We start from the raw sequence: 17,207 nt of genomic DNA, 5'->3' as shown, positions 1-17,207 counted from the left end.
CGGGGAGGGCGGGCGGGAGAGGGAGCGAGCGCGGCGGCGGCGCGGGCGGATGACAGCGGTAACCCGGCAACGGGGCCCGCCCCGCCCCGGCGCTGGCGCGGAACGATGATGCCGAGGGCGGGCGGGGCGGAGCCGCGCAGGTCCCGCCGCGGCCGCGCGGTTCAGCCCGGGACAAGGGGGCGGCCCCGCGCCCGGCCCGCCCTTTCCCGCCATGGGAACGGCCGATGCCGGGGCGATCCCGGTGCGCGCCGCGCTGTGCCCGGCCGGCGCTCGGTTTGTCCGGGAGCCGGCGTGGGACGTGCTGGTCACACTTGGTGCTTCCCGAAACTGGGGCTCACCTGTCCCAGCAGCACTTTCTCAGTCGGGCTCCGGGCGCCGCGAACGGTGACAGGAATGATGGTTACCCCATCCCTGCTCTCCTAAGGTGAAACCGAGAGTTATTTACAAGAGCCTATAACGGAATCACAGAATAAATTCGATTGGAAAAAGACCCCTGAGTTCATGGAATCCAACCTATGATGGAACACCGCCATGGTCAACTAGACCTAGCAGTGAGTGCCACAGCCAGTCATTCCTTAAACACCTCCAGGGACCCCACCACCTCCCTGCGTAGCCCTTTTCCAAGCTGCCCTTTCTGTGAAGAAATTCCTCCTGGTGTCCAAACTAAACGTCCCCTGGTGCAGCTTAAGACTGTCCTCTTGTCATGTTGCTGGTTGTCTGGGAGAAGAGACACACCTTCATCAGGCTACACTCTCCTTTCAGGCAGTTGCAGAGTGATATGGTCACCTTCTTTTCTCCAAGCTAAACAACCCCAGCTCCCTCAGGCACTCGTCACAGGGCTTGGGCTCCAGTTTAGTGCAGGGTTGTGGCCATCACATGAGAGTTCCACTAGGCCTCCTTTGGTTTGTGATGCTGATACACAGCACTGTTCAACAAACAACAAGGTAAAACATGAATACTTAATTGTCAGTCATTAAGCGTGTGGGATGGCTGAACGGAGCACTCAGCCTGGCCACTGAGAAAGGCTTAGGCCTCATGAAAAAGGAAAAAAAGCGGTATTTGACTGTTGCCGTCACAAAGCATATACAACAAGAGCAAAATAAAGGTTACGCGTGTACCTTAGGTCTGGCATTTATCTTTCTTTTCAAAGGATCATGGTGGATCTTTGCCATGTCAGAGTATGCCCAGGCAGACGTCTGCTCTGCCCAGACCTCACACAAGCACTGGGACACGGGATGTCTGACTGCACTAAAAGCCTTCCAATTCCCCACTAGCTTTTTTCTGTCTGCTATTCAGTGTTAAATCTGTCTCTTATCCTCCATCGTCTTCTACTTGGTGTTTCTTTACCCTTTCCTGTTACCTTGTTTACCTGGTTTTTCTTTTCCCAAGTATTAAAAACAGATGTTTGAGCTCACCTGAGTCTCCAAACCTCCACCGTGTCCCCATTGGAACAATGCAGCAGAGAAGCACTCACTCTTGAGAGCTGCAGGCACATCCCTTCCTCACCAGGTGAACTTCCACACATCCATTCCTGCCTACCTTATGCTTATTGTAAGAAATTGGCAAGGGGTGCTTTTGCAGACAGAGGCCTCCTTCACTAGTGAGGCCTGCTTCCCCACAGAATATCACTCACCTTTTCCACAGAACAACAAAGCAGCCCCGCAATAAGTATGCAGGTAAATATATAATCAGGTAATTGAGCTTTTTATTCCTAGAGCAGACAGGAATTAAATCTGCATGAATAATATTTTCATTTTGGCAAGGTTTGTTCCCCACAAGTTTACAGAAACGTGCATTTTTTGCCCTCTACAAAGGAAATAGCAGTGCTAAAACTTTTGTATTTGCAGTATGGATCTGTGCTCCTTGAGCTAAGAAAACATAGGTTTCTCTCCCCATAATAAGAGAAACACAGGTTTCTCTCCTATCCATATCAAGGGGTTACTGGTTCCTATTTCTTGCATCTATTGCTTCTTCCACTGGCTTTCTACTAATTGTGGTGTTCTCTCTCTACCAGTTGGATAATAAATTCACACATGGGTCAGACGAAGCTGGGACACTAATACTGAGTACACATTACTTGGGAGTGAAGGAAAAAGTTGGCTGTCTAATCAGTGTAGATCACTGACAATGGCAGATGCATCACTCAAGAAACAGAAAATCACTACTCTGCCAGCACTGATGATGGTGTTCAGACTGGCTGAGGATTTAATGAAAATGTTACGATTATTTTATTAGTCACAGATTAAACTGGTTCAGCTTGTAGTCTTTAATGGAAATGTGGTCATGACTGACTATACTTCAAACAGCAGGGATAAAAATAGGAATTGTGCTGCAGATCAATGCATTGGCAGAACTAATCACACTGTCATATGCCAGATTTGAATGCCACCACACAGACAGTTTCAATAAAACTGATTTTAAAAATAACACACAGAAGAATTTTAAGTGGATCTGTATTGTTTTCAACATACAATCCAGTGAGAATGCAAAAACCTTGCCAGAGGTTATTACTGTGCACGAAATCGTGACAGAGGAAGAGAAACACTGGGGCTTTCAAGCACTCTGCCTAGAGGCTGAAGGGATACTTGCTGTCTGTCTGCATGTATTTTCTTCCTGCGGTGTTTTTAATCTTGATGGACTACCACCCATACCAGAGGTTGGTCTTAAACTTAATGGCAAGACTGCAATCTATCAACAACCTTGGTAACTGAAAAGATTCCATGCTAAAAGGCGTAGAAAATTAGATGATGATTTGAAAATGAGCATTGGCCAGGAGAGGGGGGGCACATGCATGAGTAACAAATCTGCTATAGAATTGTTATTACAGAGGAAAGCTGACCCTGTTTAATACCATGTCGTCTTTAAAATGCCATAAATAATAAGGTGAAATAACCAAATGAAAGGAGAACATTCAAATATTAAACCACTATTTTAAAAATCTGCTTAATTTGCCCATGTTTCTGGTTTTATCAGGCACCTATAACAAATTTTGTAAGCTGGTTTTATCAGGTATCTATGATAAATTTTGTAAGCTGTTTGCAGATAAAGGGAAAAATAAAGGATTTCTTTGTGTGGGAAAACATTGACCCAAATTACAGTAATGCTGGAGGAGATCTTCTGTACAAGGTTTAGTCCATTTTGACTGATCCAATTTAAATTTAAATCTTTATTTTTTAGAAATTGTTTACAGGTAGACATATCCTAATGACTGGCAGTGCTGTGCATCTCACTGCCTGCAGGAATGAGAATGGAAACTGAGCTCTGTCTGGGGCACATGCTTCAGCTTCTGTGACCTGCCCATGTCTGAGGCTGCATGTGTCAGGGTTTGGGATGGGAGATGCAGGCATCCCATGTAACAGGGTCGTCAGCAGTGCACACATGTGCAGGTCCTGCACTGGGGAGGGTTTCTGAGGCAGAGTTGGTGCCTGAGAAACAGACCCTTTAGCAGGACTCCTGTGAGGGGGGAGTTGCACCAGACACAGTGTCCTGGCTTGCAGCACAGTGCTTATCCATATTTTGGTTTCCCCGTGCCAAGCACAGAGCAGAGGTGTGGTGAAGCTGTGCTGTGGCGCTGCTGGTGTAGGAGGAGGCAGGCAATGGAGCAGGGGACACCGGATCAGCAGCTCTCAGAATCACACCTTGTTCTGCTGGGTGAGGAAAAAATCTCAGGAGCAGACAAAAGGTAGCAAAAGGGGCTAGATAAGCAAACCACAAGGGAGTAGAGCCACACTTTTTGTTGTCAGTGAAATACAGATTGATTCATCCGGCTCAAACTTCACCCTTTGAGCTGCATTGCTTAGGCTACACATGGGCTGTCAAAAGCTTACTTAAAACTAAATCTACCAATTCAGACTCCTGCTGCCTCTTCCTAAATAGTGTGAAACATCCTTTCTCTCTGCTTCATGTAAGGATATGACAGACTTGAGGTAAAGAAGCAGAGAGCTCCTCTTTTTGATAGGCAATCTTCTGATCAAAGACACGGTTAGTTCTACATTTAATTCCCTACAAATGAAACTGCTGTCCTGGCTGACCTTGGGAAGGTCATTTTAAACAGCCTGCATGATGGAACTGAGACCGTCTCCTTCCCAGCAGACAGACATTTGATTTGTCTCTCTTTTCTTGCTGTTCTTTTCAAGAATGGTTTAGAGTCACTGCTAAGACATAATTCACATTTCTCCCATGGCATTACTGAGTACTGTAAAGTTGTGTGTAAGCACATTGCACCAGATTTAGACAATAAAATCTTGGTTGTAGACAGAACCTACTGCATTCAAACAAAATAGAGAGGATACAATAGAAGTAATAACGAGAAAACAAGAATTAAAATCATCTTTCATCTTAGGATGTGGGAAACAGGTCATCATGGACCTACTGAGCTCAAGTGGAGTTATAATGTAAATATTCTCTTCAATAAAATGAACAGATAAAGAAAAAAAGAGCTGTATAAGATCTCATTTTCAAGAGGTGTAAAGGTCTAATACTTCCCAGTTGCAGATAAAAAGCCTGAAAAAGAGACAAAATTTCCAAGATAGAAAAGGTAAATTTTCATGGATGCAGCCAAAGAGCTGGACCCTATTTCCCAAGCCTCATCCCCACTTGGGAGACAAAGGGAGTAAATTTACTGCAACAAACATTGATGAAAGTTTAGCCAGACGTAACTACAGCAGTCCTGGATCTGACTGCAAGTAAAGATAAAGGACAATGCTGTGACAGCATCAGCTCAGAGAGCTGATAGCACTGATGATCTCATCAACAGGAAATTTCAATCTCAAACCCTAGGCCTTTTGCTATGACATTTACATAAAAGTTTCATAACAATAATGCCATATCAGAGAGGATTTGTGAATTCTTACCCTGACTCAGGAAAATGGCCTTATTTTTGGTACATACAGGGATGATACAATGCAAGACCTTTGGGCTTTTCCTTCCCTAATTCTATTGTGCCATTTCTGCTCATTCTGTTATAGGTAATGTAATGGTTTTTGTAGAAGTAACATATAAAAGAAGAGAAACAGTACAATCAGTGAGAAGATTGGCAAAAGAACATCTATACAAATATACTAGTTTCAATGACAGAGTTAATTATCTTTGTATGACTGGCTGTAGCTTAAAGCAAATATAACTAGAGTTAAAACAGCTCTGGCCTAAGTGTATCACATACTGATAGATTAATTTGCTTTTAATGCAAGAATGCTGCTGATGTTTGTTTTTTTTTTTTTTGCCCTGAATACAAAATTTTACTTTTAAAGGACATGGCTTTAAGCAAAATCATGGGGTTTGGTGAAGTGTTTGGAACTGCACCCCAGTTTAATCTGACCTGTGCAACACTGCAGGCTCAGGTCTCCAATCTTAGAAACCTTACAGGCAGGTATTTCAATCCATTGCTAACACCCACGATAACACACTCAAGTGAACCAATTTCTGAATGTTCTCCAAATCCATACCAAAACAGAAAGTTTGTCAGGTGCACCAAGCCTGTGATTACACCAGGACTAAGCCAGCACAAGAACTAGAATTAATTGTACCCTGGTAAAATCAGGGCAGACGTAGCAAGGGTAGTGCAGATCAGTGTATTGGCAAAACTATATTGGGCAGCTTGTGTGAAAGCTTGCTGCTCACAAGCTTTGTCAGTCTCTTGCTGCTATTGGACTTGAAATTCATTGTAATAAAAAGAGAGCTCAGATGTCTAAGAGCGGCTAATTGTCTCATAAAGGCAACACAGGGAAAAAATTCACACAGGAAAGCATGTAGCCTGTGCCTCTGGCAAGTATTAGTTTACAAAACATCAGCCTATTTATAGTATTTGTCTAAGTGTGTGCTTGAAGTTGAAAGTGTTAGCAACTTTCTTCTATAATCTATATTTAGCCATGGTAGCCTGACTGTCATGGTAAGCAAAGAAGGTTTGGTGGGAGCAAATCCTAATAAGGTATTCCCCGGTATTGAAAATAACTGAGTCACAGCTGCAATATTTAAACTATTTATAATTCCATTAAACAACAGTACATAGAAAACCACTGTGGAAACCTGGTGGTAACATCACTGTTTTCTGCTATGGATCGGTCTTGGTGCTGAATATTCCCACACCATCACCATGGCAGAGCACTTTTTTTTTTCCCAGAAGTTTCATTAAATTCCTGTTCATGTCTTCAGAGGTAGTTCTACAGAATTTAAGAATCATTTCTTGACATAAATCTGAATACCTATATTTCACATTTATTTCAAATATTATTTAGCACTGTCCTGCTCTGTAGTATAATTTTTTGTTCAGCCATCTTCCTTTGGCCATCAACAACTCCCCTCTCCCCACCAACGGCTGGAGTTTATAAAACAATTATTCAGGAAAACAGTTACTGCAAAAAGGTTTGCACAAATATAAAAAAGACAGTCTTAGGGATAAAAAGACATTGGACTCATGTGTTCAGCTAAATTGGAGAATACTTACTAACTGTAACAGGTGACACAAAATTCTCATCAATTAAAGTTTTGGGAGCCATTTGTACTTTTGATTGTAATTATGTGTCTGTAAAATTGGACCCTGATGTTTTAGCCCGCTGCCACCTGGTCCCCCAAACTAATAATATCAGTGTAGTGGGGTTAAAGGAACTATCCCAAAGTTTACCTGAGACAGACAGCCCTCAATTTATCTGAATTACGCTGTTAGTACTGCCCTGGAGTGGCAACAGTATCTCATCAAAATCTAGGCTTTGAATCTTTTCTGATATTACATTTTACAACAAAAAATACTGTCAAATTTATATAGGTCTAGAACTGTATTTGCAGTACTTTTCATGCTCTCCAGATAGTAACTTGTTTCCTGTGTTATTTTCTTTTCCTTGTGAGTTCACTCTTGTTTCTCCCATATCCGAGCAAATCAAACTCTCCCATGACTGCAGAAAATAGAGTCAGTTTCTGTAGTGATGTTGCTTCTGAACAAACTGACTTTGACTACTTATAGTTCAATAATGATATTTTAATTACACATATACATACAGAGAGGGAGGAAAAGTGTAAGAGCAACTTTCAAAGTATTTGGCTAGTATTACTAGAAAAATAAGAGTATAGCTGTTACACTGAATTGTGCAATAGAATCTGAAAATGATACAAATTTGGCAGCTCTATGAACAAGGAAAAATCTTCCTCCCTTCATGGTGTATTCCAAAATAATAGTTTTGGTTAACCAGTCATGCTGCTGCCCTTTTTTATTTGGCTTCAGCTGGGGCCCTAAGGTAAATAGAAAGACAGAAAGGTTTAACGTTTTATACTAGCTCAGTGCTCTTTGGGATATTTTTTCAACAAATTTGCAACAATTTAACAGAAAGTGATTCGGTTTTGTAATGAAGAGTGGCTTCCGAATGGCGGAGTTAAAGCCCAGTGCTGCACTCTCTGGCTTCCTCTTTTACCAGAAAAATGATTTTTCTCATCAGGTAAAACCATATCACATTAAATCAAACAGCAACCAAATGCATCAGGAAATAGAAACACTAAGCATGTAGAGAATGCTAAACTTTGAAAGTATCTGCATCCAAGAGCCCAACTTCACAGAGAGAATTCCCAAACTTTTTTTTTTGAAGGCACAACCAACAAACATTACCTAAGGAACCAAGCAGACTGCTGGGGTTTGTTCTCCACAGCATAGCTTTGCTGTGGGCAGCTGACACAAAATTTTCCAGAAGAGAGTAGTGTAGAGAGCTAAATAGACTCCTGGTTCAAGGGAGGGGAAAAAAATGATACCATGAATTTGTGTCGAATACTATATTTTTCCCCTGAAAAAGGAAACCCTGAAGAGAGAAGGTGCTACAGCCCTGACAATTGCTGTGATGAGTGATCCCTTCAGATTATTATGTTCCATCTATCTCACAGATACAAGTTAGCATTGCAGTATAAAGCCTTCTTCCAAAACAGAAAAACTAGACATCTCCAAATATCAGTGGGAAAGAGAGTTTTGAAATACAAACAAACAAACAAAAGAGAGAGAGAAAAGACAAAAACGCACTTTTGATTCCCTAGTGCTTTGCAAGAGTTATTCTGAAGGTCATCAGCACTTTCAGAGGTGATGATTCTGTGAGGGCTATACTATGCAATGCAAAATGTTTAAAATTTTAATTAAAGAAACCAGACTGAAAGCAATTTCTTATAAGAAGTAAAAAGTAGTCTCAGGTGCCTGAGAGGGAAAGCCGAAGGCAAATCCAGGATGTTCAGAGGCAGTCCAAGTAAGTCTCCAAAAATATAAAGGATTCTTATATAGTTGGACACTCTGACCCTGTTATTATAAATGCCATTTTTTTTTAAATGTGTTTATGGGAATCAAACTATTAGTCTGAGTATCCTCAAATATGGATCTCATTAGCAAGGTGTTACCACAGCCCTCTTGGCTAGTAGCTGGTATTCCTTTGGGTTATATTAACAGCTGCAATCAGAGACTGTTAACTATTACCCAGATTAAATAGCTTTTCATTCAGATTTATGTAATCCGAGGGGAGGAAATAAGGATGAATTCCCTTCTAGCATTCACAGGTCAAATATTTATTGTTGCTTGGCAAGTATAATGGGCTTGAACCACGTCATAAGCTTGAACAAAGGCAAGATAACATAATATCTCTTCTGTAGCTCTGCTTGGTTCAGGTTCTTCACTGTTTCTATTAAGGAAAGCAATGAACCTACACATGTTATTTTGCAGAATTGCCCTTTAGCAGAAGCACTACTAGAAAACAACTTAACAAAATTTCCTCAGCCAGAACATCTTCTCAATTGTCATTTTCGCTGATGCTCAGAAGGCTACTGCCAAACAATAAAACTTCTAAATCGGCAAGGAACTTCAAGACCTTTGTTATTTATTTGTAGGAAAAAAAGGCCTGGAGTTATAATACTCAATCAGTTGCATGACTATTAATAGTGCTGAGTGCCTTAATCTAGACAGTTCTCAAACTTTGCAAGTGCTATTTGGCATTGTGCTCATCAGGCCTGCTGGGAGCATGCCTCAGTGACACAGAACTGAAAACACTTGCTACAGCTCAAGAAGAGCTCCTGCTGGTTCCTGACACTGCTTACAGTGCCTCTGTGCACACTTTAGCATTTGCAGGGGACAGGAGAAGGAGAAAATACAAGGCTGTGGAGGAAAAGCAGCACACGAAGGCTCAGCAGACAGCATCACTGCTTTCCTGTGGGAGCCCAGGCTGCATCAGGAGCTTTTCCTTCAGCCTCTCATTTGGTGTGTTAATGATACTGTACACAAAGCATGATGATCCCTGCTGCTAGGCAGGCGTGGCTTTCTGGATTCCTGTTAATGCTGATACTAGTAAAAAACCCATCATTTCACTCTCTGACCAGCTAGGCTAGCCAATCTGGAAAGGCAAAATCAGTTTCAGGGGTTTGGTTTTCCACTCAAGGATAGAGGAATTGCAAAAAATGCTTTGAAATCTCAGACTCTGTTAGGGACCTCTTGGTAAAAAGTCCTGTCTATATTAATTTTGCCCCCTGACTTGGCAGCAGCAACACAGGCTGGTCTTTCCCCCATGCAATTGCAGAGGACAGAGCACTGAGTGTCATGCTGGAGTTTTGGAGTGTGCCAACCCTGGGGGCCCCTCTCACCTCCTGCTGCACAGCCCTGTCCCCACCCTCACTGCAATACCAGCTTTTTGTATAGCCTCAATAAAATCCAGATCAGAAAGAACCCTTTCTTAGGAGGTTTATTTTGGAGCCCAGTCAGCTAACTGCTCCTTTTTCTTCTCTGCTGTGGTGATGCTGGGGGCTGGTGCACTGAGCCCACCTGAGAACAAGTGACCAAGGAAGCAGGAATTTGCCAAACACAGCCCACAGTCGAACCCAGCCTGGGGCAGGTTGTGTTTCATTCCCAAAGGCTTCATTTGATTCTTTAAATGCTTGTTAAAGCAAACATAACACAGAGTTTCCTGAGCTGTTGGCAGAATTCACACTGACCTTCCTGGGGCTAGGACTTTACCCATTTAAATAAAAATACAATCCCATATGTCATGCAGTGTCATCATCAACTTACCCATCCCACGGCTGCCACAAAGCCTTCCAAGCTGGATATATCCTGATCTTCTAGTGCAGAAGCTGCAAGACCATACATTTCTTAATGTTTGCTTTCCCACAAGAAGGAAAATGTGAAACTCCAATTGGTCACTTGGATTTTCAGCACTTGATATTCGGGGCTGAGTCTCTGACTGAAGCAGGGGAAAGCTTGTGCCCTGAAATTCAAATCTGTTCCATGTCCTTTGGATCTGAGATTTAGTTTCATCTCTGGTTTTCTTTCAGTGTTCATGTTCCCTACACTGTTTTTGGTTATACCTCCAGGAAAGTCACTGAATATCTTCTGATAAATGCTGAATTACATACTTAAATCTGTGTTTGTGGTTATTTCAGAGATCTGTAGCTGTAGTTCCTAAAAGCTCAACTACATCAACAGGATTGAAGGTGCAGCTCTGATCCCTGAAGGTATTTACCAAGTCAGAGGGAGAGATTTATAACTTTGACTTCAATGGTGCTACACTGATTTACGTCAGCCAAGGAGCCTCTGCGTGCTTTTTAGAGTTATCTGCTTGACAACTTGTCCATCTTCTCATGTGACTCAGCTGTTTTCTGTTCTTGGGCTCTAACCTTCTGCACATTAGTGGGTGTCATGGTAACTAAGGAGCAGCCACACATAGCAGGCTAGCAAAAAAAACCAGAACTGCTGAAGGTTAAAAAGTAAGTGGAAGAAATATTTCAGTTATGTAAAAAAAGAAAATAAACCTCCCTCCATCCCCAAACATGAAAGACTCTTCAAACTGAACTTTGTGTGTTTTTCTGGTAAAGTAACCCAGTGGCAATAAAGGAATAGCACAGCTGGAACATCTAACAGCAATGTGATGGTTCAGCCAGGCATGTTGGCAAGCAGCAGGCTGTGGGTTCAAATTCGGGCAGTTCTTTTGCCCACATAGGAAGGAGGCTGAAGACAGCAAACTCTAGAAATGTTTAGGTTCTGTTTTGACAGGTGTCTGTGGCCAGAGAAATAAAGATGAAACTTGTCTTTGCACAGCTAGGAGGTGGAAAAAATCTTTTTACAGCACTTTTTCCCAACAGGAATGTAGAAAGTGCAACGGGAACTTGCTGTAGTGTGAGTTTGAGAAGGAGCTCTAGGGTGGGATGTGCTATAGTATGACCCACCAGGGGGCTGAGGTGCAGGTTGGTGATGGGTGCCTCAGCAAAGAGGCTCATTGTGAGCTTTAGTGCAGTGTGATATGTGCTGAGGGATCACAAGTCCCAAAAACACTCATTCCATAAAAAGCCCTGGCTCGCAGTTAAGTGCTCTTAATTTACTGACTTCTAGATAGTCTAAAGATGAGTGGAAGTCAAGGAATGAGCCTGGCCTATAACTCCCAGATCTTTCGCTTTCACCTCTGCTGACATCCTCTGGCCATACCCATGTCTTTGAAAAACAGAGTTTTTCCAAGTGCAGAGAAGACTGTGCACAGGAGGCATCTTCATAACTGCAGGATCCTAGGGATGTTACAAACTCTTCTAACCATGCCTCAGCAAACAAATGTCTCTACTTTGGCCAGCAGCTGATGGTAGTTCAGAGTTCCTAGATCTTGAAGGGAAAGTGAGGTTTCTTCAGAAGAAGTCTTAGAATAACAAATGCATCCCAATCCTAGGTTACTTATTCTTTTTAATTTAAAATGTTTCTTATTTCTGCTTTGCATTTGTCTAGCTCCAGATTTCATCCGTTGAATATTCCAATATTGACTATAAATTCAGCATATAATGCTCTATGGTGACAATCTCCCAGTGTTGAGACATATAAAATGCTACAATTTCAACTGTAATGTGTCACATGACAAGGAAATATCTGAAAAATAGAATTATTTTTTTATATATAAACATTCTTACTAAGGCACATTTGTATTTGGAGAATTGCAGGCTTTGTTTAAGGCATCTGTCTGGAAATATCTTTTAATGGCATCCAATCAAGGCACTCTAGAGCTCTAGGCACATTCAATGCTGAAAGAACATTTACAGGGGTGAGGAGACTGAAGAGCTTCTTGCAGGTGCTGTAATCAGAAGCCCTTTTCTCTCTCTGTGTTAGTCACTTTCAGACTGAACAATTTGAAATCACTGTGTTGTTCTGGTTTTTTTTCACAATAAAATTAGCAACTGTTCTGCTTACTTTCTATCAGTCACTAGAAACTACATGCCTATATATAAAGGAAGCTACCATAATGCGTAGATGTCATCTAATTTTGGTGCCTTTTTATGGAATAAGAATTTATTGAGACAGCAGTTGAATTCTTTGGCTCTTGCTCTTCCCCTCCCTCCTCTTCTGGGCTGTTACACCAGGGTATTTCTTGCACACTGCCTCTTGGATGTGGACTCAGCCAGCCTTGTCTTCCCACCTATCCCCATCCCAGCATTTCCCTTGGGTTAGCTGCCAGCTGCTTTCAAGAGTACAGGTGGACACCTTTGCCTCTATTTAAAGCACATTGGTGATCTTGGGATGGAAAATGTGTAGATTTAACTGGAAAAGAGTGACAACCCTGTTGGCCTTATCTTAAAACTAATAATGAATACAAGGCCTTAACTGTGCTTGTGCAATCTGCATATAAAGATCGTCTCCCCCATCTGCTTATAGATATCCTGTGGCTCTGCCTTTCAAATGCTGCTGGTGCTGCAAATTTGAAATGTTCTCTGTGCCACTCTTAGCTGCTCTGCTCATTTGAAATGTTCCCTGTGCCACTCTTAGCTGCTGTGCTCAGGCTGAATGCTGTCAGTAACTCCCAGCACTGACAGATCAGCTGCTGGAGCTGCTGGGCGGGGGGACAGGAGGTGTGCAGCCCTGCTCTGGAAGCTGTGTGACTGCCCAGCAGGGAAGGGATGCAGCTGGAAAATCACTACACTGCACCCAGGGGGGTGACCCTGCCTTGGGGAAGGGGATGGTATAATGCCTCTGTTGCCTTTGTCTCAGAAAAAATGACAAATTGAATTTGCAACTGGGTAGTGATTTCTGCGTCCTTTGTACGGGTGGAGTGACAGAGCTTTAAGACATATTTCTGCTTCTTCCCTGTTCAAACCTAGGAGGAGTAAAACCCAGCCCCAGTATAACCTGGCACAGACTCCATCCTGCTCTGAATTATCCCCTGCTGCCAGAAGAGACAGCCAAAGCTCCCTGCTGCAGCCCTGTGCCACTCCCTATGGATAATCTGGTTGCAGAGTGAGGTGAAAGGGGAAGAAAAACAGAGCAGCAAATTATGCCAGGAGGAAAGCTTTGTTATATTTATAAGGCAGCTGGGTTAGGAGCCAGGGAGTGAGATGCTCATGTAGTAATGGAATAAATTCTATAAACATAGTTTAGAATGGATGGGAGGATGCAAGCAATTAATTTGTTTTATGATTTCTAATTTCAGCTTTTTATTCAAGTGTAAAATATTTTTATATGCACAAATGCAAGAATATGCAGACTGAAAGTAAAAAAATATATATGTATTTTCATATTACTCTGAAAGAGGTTTATTGCTGGAAAATCACTAGGGGAAGTGATTTTTTTTGAAGCAAAAAAGATGCAGGCCATGTCTCTCTAAGATCAAGGACTGTGTTAAGACAGCAGGCAGAGAAACATCAGGAAAATAAATAAGGCACAGAATTGCATGCAAGAAAACAGCAAACAAAACCATAAATTTGTGGTCCAAAGTAAGACAATGGTAATGAGACTACCAGCTACTGGGAATAAAATGCTTATGTGTGTGGATGAGGTCAAAACTCTAAAAAGCATTTCTAGAAGAGAGGAAGAAACCGTTAGGCTTTTGTACATGGCATTTTTAGTGGACTGAGAGGAGGAAAAAACACATAGATACTGGGTGGGGCAAAGAGCTGAAGACTATAAAATTGCAAACTACTTTGAATAAGCTCTCCAGTGTAATGTAGGAAAGACCCTAATAGTAAAACTGGAGATGTCTGACCAGCGTGTCTCCTGTGGGGACAAACTGCTCTGTGCCTTTGTGAGGTTTAATGAGTGGGGGCAGGCAGAGATGGGATGCAGTGAGACGGGCAGGGACTGTGCCAAGGCCTGCTTGTCAAGTCATATTTGCCACAGTGCTGCAGGGCTGGAGCTTGAGGGGGTCTGGGGCTGGCTGGGGTGTGGAGGCACTTGCCAAAGCCCCCTGGGCTGGCGAGCCCTTGCACCAGCCCACCTGGGTATGATGGTGCAAGGTGGCTGCTGCAGGTGCACCCCTGCTCGGGGCACAGGGCTTGCACCAGGGAACACATTGGCTCCAGAGCTGGCATGACTGAATTGTCAAGAGTCACTGCTTTTAAACAAGTTTTGGTTGACTTGGTTATTTTTGATTGGGTTTTTTGGTTTGGATTATTTTTTGGCTTAGGTTTCCCAGAGCTGCACTAGTGTAGTTGGCTTTCCCAGTTGATAGCAATGACATGGGGATGGGAGGAAAATGAATCACCAAGGCTACAGGAAAATTTATTTTCAGGAGAACAATAATTCCATGTATCAACCAGGGGTTTTGTTCTGTCACTTGGTAGCTCATTTGCCATGAAGCACCGTCTTGGGATCTCTGTAGACTGAGAGCAATGGCTTGTCTACACCTGAGTTAGTACAAGATAAAAAAGGGCTCCATGATTCTTGTATGATAATCATAGAAAGAGCCCTATAGAGATGAATGGTAGCTGGATTGAGGCCAAAGCCATCACATGCCTCTTTGTAGTAGTTGCATAAACAGAGGATGAGTAGATAATTTCCCGCTCTCTTCTGCTCTTGTTTAAGATCTGTCTTGTCATAGATAATTATAAATCAAAAATAATGAACTTCCCCTTTAATACATTTGAAGCTTTGGCATGAAGCAGGGTAAACAAGTTCTGAAGTCTAGTATATGGGAGCATTAAACCTAATTATTAATAGATAAATAACTCTTCATCAAAAACTGAGGGGGGAGTTTGGGGCTGCTAGTATTTTATGCTAACATGTATATCCATAAATAGTAATAACTTGAGGATCCTGTGACTAATCTTGTGTTCACAGAATAGATGCACTCTGTGCATAAATAACTAAAACAGAGAGGAGCTAGTTATTGTGCTGCCTGCCTGGACCTTCGAGTCCTCCCCCAGACCTCAGCTCTTCCTGTGCTCCTGGAATGCACAAGGATAATACTTCAATTCATGCCTCCTTCTGGTTTGTGCTTTCAGTTCAGTGATTTGGCTCAAGTGAGGTAACACAAGGATCTGGCCTTTTTAGACTATAGTCTTTTATGAGAGGACAAGTTCTGCTCTTATATTTTTGAGTTGTCTACAGAACTGTTCACAAAACTGAAAACTGTAAAGAATTATCCATGGTTAAATTAAGTGTTAGCAGTACAGTTAACCTTAGCATTTTAATTTCAGCAAAGAGGCCTTTCATTGTTCATGTGTTTTCTAAAAATAAATCTCTTCTGTGAATCTGCCTAATGCATGGCTGTACAAATCCTTGGTTTCCTCTAGGGTTACAAACCCCTTATTATACATCCACCTAATTATTTCTCCTTCATTACCCTTTCATCTGCATACTCTAGTGGTCACAGCTCCCCAGGCACCTATACCATTGCTACTGTACCCCTGTAGCAATTGTACAATGCTATTGTAACCCTGTAGCGTTGTCACCCAAACCCTGGATGAGCCACCTTCAGAGGGATTTCCACTTTAGTATTCCATGACTCCTATTTTCCCTCTGCATAAAGACAGGCCTTTGATAGGTCTGTATAGTGACTGAAAGAAACAAGACTTCTGAAATAAATCTGCTCATGGAAGTTGCTCTGTGATCTGCTTTAACTTCCTATACGAACACCACACAGCCTAGTGGATAAGAAGTATTTATTTTTCCCAGAGAAAATGCTTGTATTTGTTGTAGGCAGCAAAAGGTTTGCATCTTTTTGTTGTTTCTTAAACTGCCCCTGTTTTGCTACAAAATCATATTAGGAATTATTTAAGTTAATATATTCAGAAAGTTAATGCTGCAGTTAAAGAATTCAGCCCAGCCTTGCAGTCTGTACTGGAGAGAAGTCTATCTTGAGGGAAATGGTAAAAATACAAGCTGTATGTATAATTTTCAATGCTTTCACAAGAATATTCTTGCATAGTTTGGGCTGGTCTGCCTGACTAGTCAGGCTGAAAAGGTCAGGCTGCAGATGACCCATCTCTGGCGTGCTGTGGGAGTCCAAACCGCATCCCCACGTCCCTCTGGGTCTGTGGGTGACCCCTGTGGGCGGTTTCCCTGTGCCTGTGGCACTGAGCAGCCTCATCCCATGGGGTGATGCCCTTAGAGCAGCCCCGCAGCGCAGCGAGCCCCGGAGCGAGGGGCAGCGCTGCTCCCCACACGGTGTGGCTTGGGTCCCCCTTTGCTGCGAGCCCGGGCCAAACCTGGGGAGCAAAGCGGGGATCAGTGGGGACAGAGCAGCCCCTCTGCTGCCCCTGTGCTGCAGGCACTGCCGCCAGGGCACGCTGCCCCAGCCCCGGGCTCCTTCTGCCGGCCAGAGGCTCCGTGCAGGACATGCAGGGCAGGACTGCCTCCTGGGGGTGGCAGTCACCGCAGCCTTTCGGCCGGAGATGGATGCATCGAGGCAGAGCAAAGTGGGTGCCCTGAGCCGAGGTACGGCTGGGAGAGACCCCAGCAAACCAGAAATGCTCCTTTTCTGAGAGCTGGGCGAGATTCCAGGCGCTGTCTGGAAAGCCGCTGCTTTGGTGCATAATTCACCTGTTTATAGCAGTTCACTGGACTTGTGAGATCCTGCTCAAAATGAGGCCAGAGAACTGATCCAGCACAAAAGAGCTGGAGCAACCTCACTGGAAGGGAATGGGAGTCTCAGCAGACCATGCTGCTACTATTTTCTTGTCACTGATATTCACAGAAAGTTCAACTTCAACCATTCCAAAAGCCAGAACAGAGGGTAAGTGCTTGGGATGTATGACCACGTTGGTGCAGGATGCGTCCTTTGCTGTCCCCTCAAACCCCCTGCCAAGCCAGGTGTCCCACGACCCCTTCCAGCCTTGTTTTAGCGCCCATTTGAGGAGCCCCTGCCCCCTGTGGGTCAGCACGATGGTTCTAGGAGGAGCAGAGTGGGGCAAGAGAGAGTGCCTGGGGACAGGAGAGTAACTGTGTTACTCCCCAAGGTGTCACAACACCTTCTGGGACTTCGTAGTCACGTCCTCTTTTGCACCTCCCTTGAGAACTA

Source organism: Melozone crissalis, unplaced genomic scaffold (genome assembly GCF_028551555.1).
Source record: "Melozone crissalis strain CALT ecotype California unplaced genomic scaffold, PUWL_Pcris_2 ptg000006l_1, whole genome shotgun sequence".
Lineage (NCBI taxonomy): Eukaryota > Metazoa > Chordata > Aves > Passeriformes > Passerellidae > Melozone > Melozone crissalis.
Note: the sequence above shows the minus strand (reverse complement) of the source record.